This window comes from Ursus arctos, unplaced genomic scaffold (genome assembly GCF_023065955.2).
Source record: "Ursus arctos isolate Adak ecotype North America unplaced genomic scaffold, UrsArc2.0 scaffold_8, whole genome shotgun sequence".
NCBI classification, from domain to species: Eukaryota; Metazoa; Chordata; class Mammalia; order Carnivora; family Ursidae; genus Ursus; species Ursus arctos.
Window position 1 is genome coordinate 28,581,588 of NW_026623100.1, and position 15,260 is coordinate 28,596,847.

General features: G+C 46.7%; 1 pseudogene; it reads left to right on the forward strand.

Annotated features, from left to right (window-relative positions):
- Positions 1–2,758: 2,758 nt before the first annotated feature.
- Positions 2,759–6,244, forward strand: LOC130543098 (ferritin light chain-like; annotated as a pseudogene).
- Positions 6,245–15,260: the final 9,016 nt, after the last annotated feature.

Consider the following 15,260-nt stretch of genomic DNA (forward strand, 5'->3'; position numbering starts at 1 on the left):
ATTTATTCGACAGAGATAGAGACAGCCAGCGAGAGAGGGAACACAAGCAGGGGGAGTGGGAGAGGAAGAAGCAGGCTCCTAGCGGAGGAGCCTGATATGGGGCTCGATCCCAGAACGCCGGGATCACGCCCTGAGCCGAAGGCAGACGCTTAACCGCTGTGCCACCCAGGCGCCCCTCCCCATTTTTCAATTGGATTTTTTTGGGATTTTGTGTTTGTTTTTTGGTGTTGTAGAAGTTCTTTATAGATTTGGGGTACCAACCCCTTATTGCATATATCATACAAATATTTTCCCCTATTCATTAGGTTGCCTTTTTTTGTTCTGTTGATGGTTTCCTTTGCTGTGCGGAAGCTCCTTATTTTGGTGTAGTCCCTATAGTTTGTTTTTGCTTTTTTTCCCCTTGCCTCAGGAGACCTGTTAGAAAAATGTTGCTACAGCAGATGTCAGAGAAATTACTGCCAGTGTTTTCTTCCAGGAATTTTATGATTTCAGGTCTCACATTTAGGTCTTTAATCCATTTTGAGTTTATTTGTGTGTATAGTGTAAGGAAGTGGTCCAATTTCATTCTGTTGCATGTAGCTGTCCAGTTTTCCCAACACCGTTTGTTGAAGAGACTTTTCCCCATTGTATGTTCTTGCCTCTAAAGGAGCATCTTAAAGACCATATTATCCTAATCCATGTCCATTTGGGGGTTTGTGTCCTTTTCAGCAATGGCATATACTGGGTTTTAGAGCTTTACATATGTGCATTGGGCTCCATTATGGTTACCAACTGATCTTTAAGGCCATGAAGCCCTCTTGGTGCTTACAAGATGGATTCTCCCCTGAGCCTCCGTCTCGTGGATGTAAGCATCACAGTCTAATTCATTCTTTGAGAACTGCTCAATTGAGGCTTCAGCAGAAACACGTTTGGACCTTTTTCTTGGCTACTCCCAAATCATGTTGATTTTAAGTTTGAAGGTCATGGCCGAATGAGTGTTGCCTGGTTTTAAGTTTTTGTAAACCCAGGCAGGTGTTAAGAGGAAAAGGATGAAAGAGACATCCTTGACCTTGGTTTCCTTTCTGGATTTTGTCAAGGGAGAATGGAAAAGAAGGACAAGACTTTGAGGGAATACTTTGCATTCCTTGGAAGTTGAATCCAAATTTAAAGGCCTCCCTAAGTGTGACCATCTCCTACTACCCCTGATTGAAAGTGGTCTAGAATATTTGGTGTTCTGGGTTATCTTAGTCCCCTTAGATGCAGAAAGGGGAAAATGCATTTATTAAGGCAAAGGATGACTTATTCTCGCTTCCAGGAAAACTGAAATGAATGAAGCCTTTACTTGGGCCAAATGTTAATTCAATGTGATTTGCCTTTTTATGAAAAATGTCAGATGAAGTAAAAATTCTTATTTAGAACAGTTGAAAACATTTTTCATCCTCTGGGCTGTGATTATTGGATACATTCTGTTTTTCCTTAATGTTGATTGTATATTGGTTATATTTTTTAAATGCTAGTAACATATGCCAGGTAATCTTGAAGCTGAACTTCACCTTGTTAGAGTTAACAGTAAATCTGAAAAGTTGAGGTATTTGTCCTGATTTATTCAGGTCTTAAAGTAATGGTTTGGAAAGGTAGAGGCCAAGAATGAGGCATGTTTTATATTTAAGGAGCCAAAAAAATCTTGTCACATTGAATATGAATTACTAATTTTAAGATGTAATATTTTATTTACCATTAAAAGTCAGTTCAATATGATTTCTATTGTATGATATGCCTGAATTGCAGAGATATTAAAATGTAAAATATCACATCTTAGAATAATTGAAATACAGCATTAGTGTGTGTGTTACATACATATATATAAAATTTAAAAACTCTTAAATTGAAGAAATGGAGTCCTGTTGAGGAATATTTCCTGCTTCTCTCACGTTTTTGTGTGACTTTTCCCGGTTTAGCAATTTCCACCCAAGAAACCATGGTGGCTTTTGAGCTTTGGCGGTTGCTCTCTTCCTGCCTAGTGTGCGTTGTAAATAAGAGTTTTTAATTTGATTGTCACCCACAGGCTTATTTCCCAGTCAGAGGTCTGGCTGTTGAACGAAGTGCTTGTGGCTTCCCGACAGCTGCCCCGCAGCAGGGGAATGCTGTCGTCCTTGTTCTACTCAAGCAGTAAGCCACGTGAAGAGATCGCATCCTGGGGGTTAGCGAGGGCCTCTCATTGCTCTGGTAACCTGCCATCCGCGACATACCTTTTCCTGGCCTGTCTTCAGCTCACGTTCCCTTCCTGTTCATCACCAAGCCCTTCCCAGGTTGGCTTCCCCGACTGGTCTACTGAAATGTCATCAGTAACCCTGATCCTGGCACCAACTTGACCACCTCTTCTTTAACTTGCAGCAAAATGAAAAAAATATTCTGCCCTTGGTTTGGGGCTTCCAGAAATACACCTTAAGAGAAAGATTCCTCCCCAATTAGTTTTTCAGGTACACGGTTTGGTGAGGAGGTGATGTTGGGAAGGAAGGCAACCAACAAGGAGTGTGTATTAAACCAGCTGCTACCACGGAATTGGAGCTCAGCCCATGGGACACCTCTGGAGAACAGTGTGGAAAACAATGCCCCAGAATGATGCCTCTTAAGGCCGAGGGGGCTGGGCTATTGTTTATAACCGCTTTATTGAGGTATAATTTTCCTACCAAGATAGTGACCCATTCTGAGTATACACGATGATTTTTAGTCAATTAGATAAGGATGTGCTGTAACTTGTACTGCAATCCAATAGAAAAATAATTTGGTTTCTGGCAGTGCGCCCCCAGGTCCTGCGAATCTCTTGCTTCAACAGTGTTTGGATGGAACAGACCCAAGGACTCCCCTTCTATCAGCCTCCCACCACTTTCCAACCTTTTTTCCAGTGATAACTTTGGAGCCATCTTCTCGGCCATCCTCTGCCTCCGGGACCAGCCAACATGCTATTTTGAGCTTAGTTCCTTATTACCGATCAATGGTGAACTCCCAGATTCCTCAGAATTATTTCACTGAGGTGGAGGCCGCCGTCAACCGCGTGGTCAGCATGCATCTGCAGGCCTCCTACACCTGCTTCTCTCCGGGTTTCTATGTTAACCTTGACGATGTGGCTCTGGAGCGCGCGGGCCGCTTCTTCTGCCAGTTGGCCGAGGAGAAGCACGAGCGTGCTGAGTGTCTCTTGAAGATGCGAAGTCAGCGAAAAGGCCGGGCGGAAGCAGTCTCAAAAGAGTTCTGTCCCCGCCCGGGTTCTGGAGAGGAACCAGAACCAGGACTGTCTGGATCTGCACGCCCTGGGTTCTGCGCACACAGGACCCCATCTCTGTGACTTGCTGGAGAACCACGATGAGAAGGTGATCGAGAAGATGGGCCGCCACCTAACAGGCCCCCCCTCAGGCTGGGCTGGGCGAGGCTCACACTGGAAGACGAGGAGCCCAGCAGCGTTTGAGGGGGCCCTTTGGGGGTCCCTCCCACCCAGGTGCCACCGCTTATGCCCGAGCTTCTCCCTGCAGCCACGAGGCAGCTTTTTAAGCACCCTGGAGCCCTCTCCCAAGCCTGGACCAAATGGAAACAATAAAGCTTTTTGCAGCAGACAGAAAGAAAAATTTGTTTCCAGTCTTAAAACCATTCTTTTGCTTAGCCCTCTATAGAAATTTTTAAATTTTGGCCATCTTTTTTCTTTTTTAATTTCCCAACAATATCTTGTTCTTTTATTACTCTTCTTTCCACAGCAGCCTGTCGTCTGTGGATGCAGTGACTTAGATGAGTTAGCGCTGTTTTGTTTTGATAAATCTTAATGAAGTATATCAGGCCTTAGTTATGTTGTTTTTCACCTTAATTTTTTTTAAAGTTTTTATTTATTTGAGAGAGAGAGAGAACAAGCTGGGGAGGGGTGGAAGGAGCAGACCCCCCTGAGGAACAGGGAGCCTGACCTTGGGCTCAATCCCATCATGACCTGAGCCCAGGGCAGATGCTTAACCCACTGAGCCACCCAGGCATGCCTGTTTTTCACCTTAATTTTCATGGAAGAGAAAACTAAGTGATCCTTGGCCATTTATGTGAATGAATGTACTGAACTGACGTTTAAGTTCCTGGGAAGAGCTTCTTTTCAAGGCTGTTGGCCCCAGAGGCTACTTCCCCGCATTGGAAGGCTGAGTGAGGGTCTGTGTGAGTTGTGTCCTGGTACAGGCCCATATCCTTTCAGGGGTTGAGCAGGGAGACGGCCCCAGGTGCTGGAGCTGCCATTTCTCCTTTAGCTTTTGGTCTGTTTCAGGGTGTTCTACTCAGCTTCTCCTCCCAACCTGAACACTGTACCTCTGCTCAGTTTAGGGAACATTTCTTGGCATGTAGGCATCTGAGCTCATAATCACCCAACTCTGTGTGTGTGTGTGTTTGTGTGTGTGTACATATGTTTGGAGGGGTTGGTCCAGCTGTTGTGCAGCCAGGCCCCCAGTAAGTCACCCCCACTGCCTCCTCCAAGCTGGGAGCCTTTGTGGGGCTCCCCTGGGAAGGCCAACCCCATATCCCTGCAGTGTTCTCTTGTTGATGTTCCGGGCTGTCCTCCCCTTATCTGGTTTGTCCAGTAATACAATTGCGTGTATTTCCCGTCTTTCTGTTGATGGTAGCATCCTTGTTGCCAGTGCTGCCTTGGGTTTCTTCATTTTTACCCTTTATTGTCATTTCAAGGTGATTTTAGGAGGGGCGGAGGCCAGCACTTCTGACTGCCCGCTCTCCTGAACTGGGGCAGGAGGCCCCAGCCTGGTTTCTCATCATTCCTGACCTCTGTAGCATTTCACCACGTTGACCTGCTCCCCTCGACACTCTCCGCTCTGTGCTGGGAGACATGGCGCCCCTTGTCCTCCCTGTTTGTTAATCTGCTGGTGGTGACAAGTGGAACGGGCCTGGAAGGGCCTCTGCCTTAGTCTCCATGAGGCCCTCTGTGCAAAGCTCAGTAGCCAGGGACGTGACCTTGGAAGGGGGCTCTGGGTTTCATTCACAGACAGCCGACCCTGCCCGGGCCGCACCCCTTCAGCTGCCAAAAATTCCTGGGTGAGCGGGAAGTGATCCAGCCCTCCCAGCCTCCCTTGGCCCCACCCGAAGTGACCTCAGACCCTAGAGGAAGGCTCAGCCCTTGCCTCTGAATCAGTAGCCCCCTGGGCTCTGCCTCCTCTTGTTCTAGGATTCGAGGCACTGGGGTCAGAATTCCTTTTTCTACTTGTCCCACCTCCTTGCAAAATGTGACACAACGATGAGGTGTTTACTAATCATTGGATAATTTGTTTCCAGTCTGTGTGAGGTGGACAGAAGGGAATGAAAACAGAACTTTGCTGGCTGAGCACCAAAACAGCCAAGGGGCAGGCTTGCAGGGGCCTAGCAGGAGACCTAACTGGGCAGAGACCCAGGAGCCAGATGACAGGTGCCAAGGTCCCGCATAGTGACAAGGTACAAGTCCAGTCTGCTTGGCTCATTGGAAGCATGAGGACCAATGTGCCTGCTCCTGGAGCTGCAGTCAGCCCGGAGGCCAGGGCTCTGGATTCTCGGCAGCAGCCTCCGATCTGCTGTTGCCCTCCCGGTTGGTGAGATGAGAGGAACCCAGAGAAGCACAAAGAAAGATAAAGAAGATAATCGAACGTAGGCAAACCCCAGCCGCTTAGACAGCAATCATGTCACACTGGTTTTTGCTCTGCGGGATGTGAGAAAGGAGTGGTGGACATTGAGGGATGAAGTTGTTGGGCTTAAAGTTGGTGGGAAGTGCCTTTATTTATTTGATTGTGAAAGCCTCCAAAAGTGAGTCACCATGGAAGGAATGAAGAAGGGGGGGTGGGGCTGTGATGCGCTGTCAAGAAAGCTGAGAACTTTCTCACTGCCTGAGTCCTGCTGGGTTGGAGCACGAAAGATGCAGAACAACCTCATTGTGAGCTCACTGGTGCACGAGGCTGGGGAGGAGCATTTCCGGGCAGCCGGTCTTGCAGTCACTCCTCCAGAAAATGCAGAAGCGCTTATTGAAATGGGTGCTGGTCCAGTCCCTGCTGAGAACCCGCTTAACAAATAAGGGCCATTAGAGCAGTAGAAACTCAGCTGTGGTGAATTTGTAACAATACAGGGGACAGAAATACTCCTCGCCTTATCCAGGGTCGGGGCATTCTTCACTGCTGGTAGACCAATCCACTCAGTTACTCTTCTGAGGTGGATTGATTTGTCTGGAAAAATCTTGCACTTAGAGAGCTTTAAATTCAAAAATAATTAAAAATTTTAAATTTCGTGGGGCGCCTGGGTGGCGCAGTCATTAAGTGTCTGCCTTCGGCTCAGGGTGTGATCCCAGAGTTCTGGGATCGAGTCCCACATCAGGCTCCTCTGCTGGGAGCCTGCTTCTTCCTCTCCCACTCCCCCTGCTGTGTTCCCTCTCTCGCTGGCTGTGTCTCTCTGTCAAATAAATAAATAAAATCTTTAAAAAATTTTTTTAAATTTCGAATTAATTTTTGACTCACAGCCAAGTTGTAGTACAGAGAGTACCGCTCAACCCCCAGCCAGCTTTCCCTGACGGTGTTGCAATGGTCACAGTCAGCCCTGGACGAACCAACAACAGGAAGTCAACATTCTATTGCCTACGCTATTTTCTGTTCCAGGATCCTGTTCAAGGTCCCACATGCAAGGAGTTATTTTGACTTGGACACCTCCAATCTGTTGCAGTTTCTTCACATTTCCTAGCCTTTTATGACTTTAATAGTTTTGAAGAGTACTTTTAAAGAGTTGAATGTCCTTCAATTTGGGTTTGTTTTTTCATGATTAGAATGAAGTTGTGTGTTTTGGGCAAGAATACCACCGAAGTGTGTTTTGTCCTCAGTGCATCATGTTGGGGTTTATGGTGCCAGCAATGTTCTGTTCTTGGTAATTTTTCATGTGTTCACTGGGTTTCTCCTCCGTAAGGTACTATCTTTCTCTTTGTAGTTAAAAAATATCTTGGGGAACATTTGTACATTGGAAAGTTTGTACATTTAAAATGTAGAAATAATGAACTGAGTTCAGGCATGTGAGGTGCTAGAGCCTGGCATGTAGCAAGTGCTCAGTGAATGGTGGCTGTTGCTTTTTTCCTCATCAGTGTTGCTCCCTCTGTCCCTGTTCTTTCTCTGGTTTTCCTCGTCTGGTGGTGGCTACTCTTACTGTTCCTTCACTATCCTCTTCATCCCATGCTGATGCACCCTCGTTGGTCACTTCCTCACAGTGTGCTTGGTACTCTCATTCAAAATATCTGAAGCTTTGGGGTGCTTGGGGGGCTCAGGCAGTTAAGCGTCTGACTCTCGGTTTTGGCTCAGATTGAGATCTCAGGGTTGTGAGATCAAGCCCGGCTTCGGGCTCTGTGCTCAGCGTGGAGTCTGAGTCTCTCTCTCCCTCTGCCCCTTCCACTCATGCTCTGTCTCTCTAAAAGAAAGAAAGAAATATTTTTAAAAAGTCTCTGAAGCTTTAAGAAGGGTACAGCAGGCTGAATGCTCCTCAGCACGTGGGGACCAGGGTGGCGTGAGAGCCTATCATTACTCCAGAGTAGGGTGTGCTGACAGGAGGAAGGTTCGTCTGTCTTTGAAGAATGTGTTTACTTTGGTGTTTTTTTTTTTTGTTTTTTGTTTTTAAGATTTATTTATTTGAGAGAGAGAGGGAGCAGGAGCAGGAGGGGCGGAGGAAGAGAGTATTTCAAGCAGCAGAGCCCACCACGGGGCTCGATCTCACGACCCTGAGATCACGACCTAAGCCAAAACCCAGAGTCAGACGCTTAACCGACTGTGACACCCAGGTGCCCCAAAATGTGTTTACTTCTGAGGTAACCATGGTTGCAGGGGGAAGCTGTCCCATATCCCTTGTGGTGGGAGTCTGGACCAGAACCTGAGGACCACAGTCACTCTCCTCGTGGACCTGGAATGGGCCAGAGGTGGACCTCCTCCTGTAGAAGGTGGGAGAGTTTTCTCCAATGAGGGGGTGGGGCGCAGCACTGGGCAACCTTTAGGGGTCACACCAGACGAGGAGAGTCACGTCAAGGGTGGAGACAGCACCAAAGTCTGATGCGGGAGAGCCCCGTCCTTTCTTCTCATGCTGGGCAAGGGTGCCCACATTAAAGTCATCTTGTTCCCTGTATGTGAGCATGGTTGGGAGATGCCAGGGTGCTCAAGGACAGCCTGTTACCAGTTGCTTTGCAGGAGCGTCCTTGTCTCACTCTAGCACACAGTGCTTTATTTGCAGAATGGCTGTTCTTGGCAGCTCTCTTGGCCGTCCAGACTCTTCCTCTAATTTAGAGCATTTACTCTCTATTTTTACTTAGAGCGGAGAAGTTTCTCATGTTTGAAAACAGCTGCCATGTAGAGGACTGTTGTAGCTACTATTTTTGCCTGCCCAGGATACTTTCCTCTGTCTTCCTCCTCCTGGAGATGGACTGAGCCCCAGGACTGGAGGGCTGGGCATGTGACCAAGCAGGGCCTGCTGGAGTCCTCTGGGGTAGGAGAGGGGAGCTGCTCTTTCTTGGGGTTGCTAAATGGGGCTGACGGAGTTACCCTGCCAGCTCCCTGACTGTCTGCACAAAGTTTCCCTTTGGCAAAAAAATAAGGGAACGTGTGTGGAAGCAGAAAGGGGGGAGTAGAGAGAGCAGAGGTGACACGGGGGGCCATGGACCCCTGGATCTAAAGCCACCCCTGCCTCACTGGCCACGTGAGCCAGCACATCCCCTTTTTTGCTTAGGTTTGCTGGAGTTGGGTTTCTTGGTCCGGGCTGATACCACAAAAGCCTCGCTCCTTCCCTGAGTTTTAGGTTGAGGCCAGCCACGAGTGTCTCCAGATTCCTACCCTGAAACACAGGATAGGCAGCTGGGGATGGGAGTCGATAATTGTCTTAGGATAAAGAATTTGTGTAGAAAAACTCAGGAAGGGGCACCTGGGTGGCTCAGTCATTAGGCGTCTGCCTTTGGCTCAGGTCATGATCCCAGGGTCCTGGGATCGGGCCCTGCATCGGGCTCCCTGCTCAGTGGGAGCCTGCTTCTTCCTCTCCCACTCCCCCTGCTTGTGTTCCCTCTCTCGATGTGTCTCTCTCTGTCAAATAAATGCAATCTTGAAAGAAAGAAAGAAAGAAAGAAAGAAAGAAAGAAAGAAAGAAAGAAAGAAGGAAGGAAGGAAGGAAGGAAGGAAGGAAGGAAGGAAGGAAGGAAGGAAGGAAGGAAGAAAGAAAGAAAGAAAGAAAGAAAGAAAGAAAGAAAGAAAGAAAGAAAGAAAGAAAGAAAGAAAGAAAGAAAGAAAAGAAAGAAAAAGAAAGAAAAGATAGACTCAGGAAGCAGGGTAGTCCTTCCTTTCTCCCAGGGGTATTCAGTGTCGGTCTGAGATCCCCAGACAAGACAGTTTACAGCTTCTCTTTCAGGTTCAGGTTAATAGGCTCTGTGTGTATTTGCTCTGGTGACATATGGAGAGCCAACAACAAAAGGTAGAGAGGTGTGTCTGTGTGTGTTTGCGTGGGCAGAATCCCGTTCCTTGGGAGAAGATGCTGGTGGTGTGGGAAAAGATTGGGCAGGGGAGGGGCTTAGCTACCCATGCATCCTGAGTGTGGGGTGTGGGTCCCCTGTGTGGGGTCCTATGGTCAAGGGAAGGAGAGCCTGAGTCCAGACCCTGGCTCCTCCATAGTGGGGTAGTGAAGAGCCTGGCCCAGCTGTGGATGGAGGCTCATTAGAAAGTTCTGTGCTCCAAGCTGCCCAGGATTCTCCTGGGCCTGAGCAAGCTGGGGCCCAGCAGCACAGCTGCAAAGGTTGGAACAGCCAAAGGACAATTCCCGGCTTTCATAATCATGTGATCATTCTTTTAAAAATGCGCTTGGTGTTGGCAGACGTGGAGAGGGACCTCCGTGGCTCACTGGGGGAAGTGATGGGGGGAGTCCAGGTGTTCAGCCCTCAGCCGTGGAGGGGATTGTTCTGGTTGCCTGAACACTGCAGTCCACCGATCCCAGTCCCAGTTTCTTCCACCAGTTTACCAATGAGGAAGGTGAGGCTTGAGAACTTATGTCAGCCCAAGTTCACACAACTAGCAAGTGGAGAGCCAGCAATTATACGGGGGGTCTCTGACTCCAAATCCCAAGAGCTTTATTTCACTGTGGGACTGTCTCCCTGGGCCTTCCAGAAGATGACTTGGGAGGCTATCATGATCCAGTAAAGTGCCACTGGTGCTGTGGCATTTCTGCCAGTCCCCAGCCACGAGCTTGTACTGCTCTTTGGCCTTTGATCCTGCTGTCCAGGGATTTTTGCCTCCGTCAGCTGCTTGACCCAGGCTTTGTCATCCCTAAGTCCGATCCCCGCCCCGCCCTGGTGACTCACTCTGCACTTAACTGTTCTACTCGCTGACTTACCTGTTTGTCGAAGGTTTGTGGCCAGCAGAAGTGTTACTGGGTGAGACAACTGAGACCTATAGAGCATGTGGCCTTTTAATTTCAGATAGGCAGTGAAAGGTAAAGCAGGATAGTGAACGCCTAGGGCTTGGAGGTGCTGGTGGAGGGAAATGGGGCATGACTACTGAGGAGTGTGGGATTTCTTTTGGGAATGATGAAAATGATCTAAAATTCAGTGTGATAATTGTTGCACAGCTCTGTGGATATACTAAAAACCAATGACTTTGTATACTTTAAATAGGTGAATTGTATGGTGTGTAAGTTATATCTCAAGAAACTTATTTAAAAATAAAATTTCACTGAATTTAAGGGGAAAAAAGGTAAGGCAGGGACTCACTTCCAATTCTTGCAAAAAAACCAGACCAAATCAATCAATTCTGAGCTCCCCAATACCAGTAAACGACAGACCTTCACATTAGCTACACTGGATTTCCTGCCCACTAGAAGTGTTCTTTCAGTGCTTTCCCTGCAGGCTGGGGGCTGTCCCTGGATTGTCTGTTTACTGCTTCCCGGTGCTGGTAAAAAAATAAAGGCCTAAGGCCTCTCCTAGTGCTGAAATTCCATAATTCTGATCCCAGGATGCCGTGAGACCCCTGCCTGTCAGCTAGTTATGTGGAATCAGGGGTGCACACTGGGCAAAGGGTTGTAGTTCACTGGGCATAGTCACTTTGTTGCCCTGCCATCTGTCACCCGTTAGACTAGGTGGTCACACAGGGTAGAGACCAATTCTGTCTTGTCCGTCTGGAACTCCTAGTGCCTGCTGTCCTGTTACTCCCTTTTTCTTCCAAGCACTGGCTTCTTTGCTTGCATATTGTCTCCCACCAACTGAAGTACTAGTTCTAATAGGGCAGAAGAGCGTCTGTCCTTTTCACCTCTGTATCTTACCCGTGATAGGAGCTCAAGAAGTAGTTGCTGAATGAATGAAGAAATGCATAGAATATTTAAGGGAGAAGTATGCGAGTGAATAGGCAACAGTTTCAGATTTCCAAAGTGTTTTTCCTAAGGTTTTGTACTAACCAGATTGGCTGATTTAATTTGAATTTAATCTTTGATTTTTTCCACTCAGTTTTCATGGGAAAGTAGATAAAAAGTTCTTTCAGGGCAGGTATCTGCTGTGTTCCCCTCTATACCTTTCCATAATAGGAGCTCAGTAGAGAGTTATTGGCTGAATGAATAGATGAACAAGATAATATTCATTGAAAGAGGAAAAGTTAGAGTGGCACTCAAGGTGCGCCTGGATGGCTCGGTTGGGCGTCTGCCTTCGGCTTGGGTCGTGATCCTGGAGTCCCAGGATCGGGCCCCATGTCGGGCTCCCTGCTCAGTGGGGAGTCTGCTTCTCCTTCTTTGCTCCTCTGCCCCCACTTGTGCTCACGCTCTCTCTCTCTCAAATAAATAAATTAAAAAAAAAAAAAAAAAAAGAGTGGCATTCGACAGGTCTCCAGAGAGGGGAGGAAGAAAAAGCAGGGAAGGGTTTGTTCCACATAGTTCCCAGCTGTTTATTATGTTCTTTCTGTCTGCCATATCCCAGCCTCTTAATGGACAAACTGCCTATGCAGAGATAACCTGAAGATAGGTAAACACCCTGCCACAGGTGCTGGCCACTTACCTAAAGGACTACCTGAATTACTTCTCACCCAACTCCCATGTGCCTCAGTTCTTGGCTTTGATATCTGTCCCAGTCTTGCATTTAATGACTCATTTTGAGATCTGAATCTCAGCATGGGCCATTTGGACTGGAGCCTGGCACTCTATCTCCCCCACTTTCTGTGTCCACAGTGTGTAAGAGACACTCCTACTTCCTCCACACCCTGTAGGCCAACCAGCCATCTTGTGTCCTGCCTAGAGTCACTGCCAGGGGAGGGAGACCGAAAATTATTCTAGAGAGTAGCTTGCTTCATGGAGCCTCCAAGTGTCTAAATTTAGGGACTTGCTTATAACCCATAGACTACAGCAAAGATAATGAGATGTCACTTCCATATCACTAAATGATTGTGACTCCTGTCTTATTAGTAAACTCTCTCTTGAAGCAAGCTGCCACTTGCAAAGGCCTATGTGGCAAGGAACTGAGGGTAGTCTCTGGCCATCTGCCAACTAGGAAATGAGGCCATTAGTCTAAGAGTCCTCAAGGAAGTGAATCCTGCCAACAACCACATGAATGAGCTTAGAAGCCACTCTTTCCCCAGTTGAGTCTTCAGATGAGACTGCAGAGCCTAGGTCAACACCTTGACTGCAGACTTGTGAGAGACCATGAAGCAGAGGACCCAAGTAAGCTGTGCCTAGATTCTTGACCCTCAGAAACTGAGATAATAAATGTATGTGGTTTGAAAGCACTAAGTTGTTTTTTTTTTTTTTTTAAGATTTTATTTATTTATTCGACAGATATAGAGACAGCCAGCGAGAGAGGGAATACAGCAGGGGAGTGGGAGAGGAAGAAGCAGGCTCCTAGCGGAGGAGCCTGATGTGGGGCTCGATCCCATAACGCCGGGATCACGCCCTGAGCCGAAGGCAGACGCTTAACCGCTGTGCCACCCAGGCGCCCCTAAAAGCACTAAGTTTTGTTATAATTTGTTACTCAACAGGAGATAATTAACATAGTGTATATGTGGTTTTTGTTGTATGCTTTCCCCTAAGAGGTGAATGTACTATGAAACTAGAGAAACTTAAGTTTCTGGGCTCCTCACTTGTATAAGCCTCTTGAATGGCCCTGGGAGAGTCCCTAGCAATGTGTTCATGTGGTCACGTGTTTTTCTAAAATTTATAGAAAACATTTTAACTGCAGTCAGTTAGGGCTGGTGCCTCTTACTACTTCACCTCCCCCTCCCTCATACTTCCTCTTGAGTCTGATGATGTGGGAATGGCTGGGATATTTTGAGGAGATGCCTAAGGGAAGGTTGATTGGAGGTACCGTTAGTGGGATTTAGGGGCATACATTCACCTGACTTAAGTCATTTCTGTGTAAAGTCACGTCGTTGCTAGCAAAGTTTCACAGGCTGGTACTTGCCCAGTTAGGATTTCTCCCAAGGTTCATCTCATGGACTTAACACTAGAGTAGGTTGGCTTTCTTATTCTCAATGACCCATCAGAGGCTTTGATTCCTATACTTAAAGGCATGAGAGTCTGTCCTCAGATATTTGCTTTGTTTGACACTATTTTCCACTTTTTGGCCTGGTCTAACACTCCAGTGTTATCACCATAGCCACTATCCATGTACCCTTTGCTTCATCCATGGAACTCATCTTTTCTAGGCCTGCTTGTGCTCAGACTGCTCTCCAGCCTGAAATGGCATCTCCCAAGCACATCTCTATAGATTCTTACTAAGTTTTTGCTGTCCCGATATAAAACATGGACATAACATAAAAGGATATATAACTCATCATAAGCCACTCTGAAAATATTGGTGGCAAACTGGATAGTGAGTGTAGTCAATTCAAAGAATAAGATGAGTCACTGAACAGAAAAACTTGAAAGTCCCTGAAATTATATATAGCTCCTGTATGAAATGAACTTGAGTTTTCCCCAAGTTTGGGAAAAATTCAACAATATACATGATATTACAAATAATGAATCGTGAAGCTGAGCTTGAGAAGTTGAAAGAGACTTTTCTAAACTGTCAATGAAAAGCAAGTTTTGATCAAACATGGTAGAGGAAAGACTAAATCCTTCTGTTTTTTCTATGAAAAGCTATTTCACAAATTTATTGTTATATGATGAGCAAACCAGGAGTGCATGGACCAAAAAATGTAGGGAAAAAGTGTTAAAGGGATATGTGAGACAGTTTACGATAATATGTAATTTTTCTGGGTTTCATGACCCTTGTATTTCTAAAGTTGATGTAGTTTTTAATTTGTTGTGATTTTCTTCCTTATTTTAAGAAAAAAAAATGTGTGTGTATTTGGAGTTTTGTATTTTTTCTCTTAGAGGGCCACAAAATTGCATTAAGCTTCAGGGTCCACGGAGCCTGGATCTACTCAGCTTCCCATCAAGTAGGAAAAAATTCTGTGATGCCGAGATCAGAATTCCTTCTTCCTATGTTTCCACCTCTGAGTCAGCTATATCTTACATATCCTTAGTAGGGCTCAATAACTTTTTTCTAAGTTTCATTCAACTGAAAACGTTTGGTTTTGAGGAGAGAAGGCAAAAGGGACACATGATCAAAGATGTCTGAAGGGTGCTTGGTTGGAGGGGAAAATAGGGAAAAATGTGTAAATTGAGAAGATCTCAGTATTAGAAGCTCGGGTGGAAGTTATATTCAGAGACACTTCAATTAATTGAGAGAAACACTAATAGTTGACCATATATCGAAGACCCTGCCTGGGCAGGCAGGTGGGTTTCATTTGAAGTCTCCTCTTTCAGCACCTGAGTGGTGATGGCAGTGGTTCAGGCCCGCCTAGAGGATATGGTACCTGGAGACTGGACTTGCCAGTGGGGCAGGGCGGAGAGTGGGGGGCAGACCCTAGCATAAGTCTGGTCCAGCAGGCAGACCACTGGCCCTTGAATAGTGCCAGGGAGACCTTGTAAGGAGTCGCAGAGGGGTATCTGGTGTGGGAAATGTGGAGACGGCTACTGGTCTAACTTGGTCACTATGACAGATAGGAGGGTCCAGGTAAAACAGAAGGCTGGCCTGGAGGAGGGGATTATGCTGAAAGGAGCAAAGTCAAATGTCAGACTCTGGGGCAACCAGATGGGAATCCTGAGGTTCAAGACCAGCTTACAGACCTGAATTGAGGTCTTGTTGACATTACAAGTCCTGCTGGCACTTAGGGGGCTTTCCAGCTATTGGCTTCCTGCCAGCTATATGACCTGGTAACCACAGCCAAATATTTCATAAAATCTTATTTAAACAGTTCAGTATTCTGAAATTT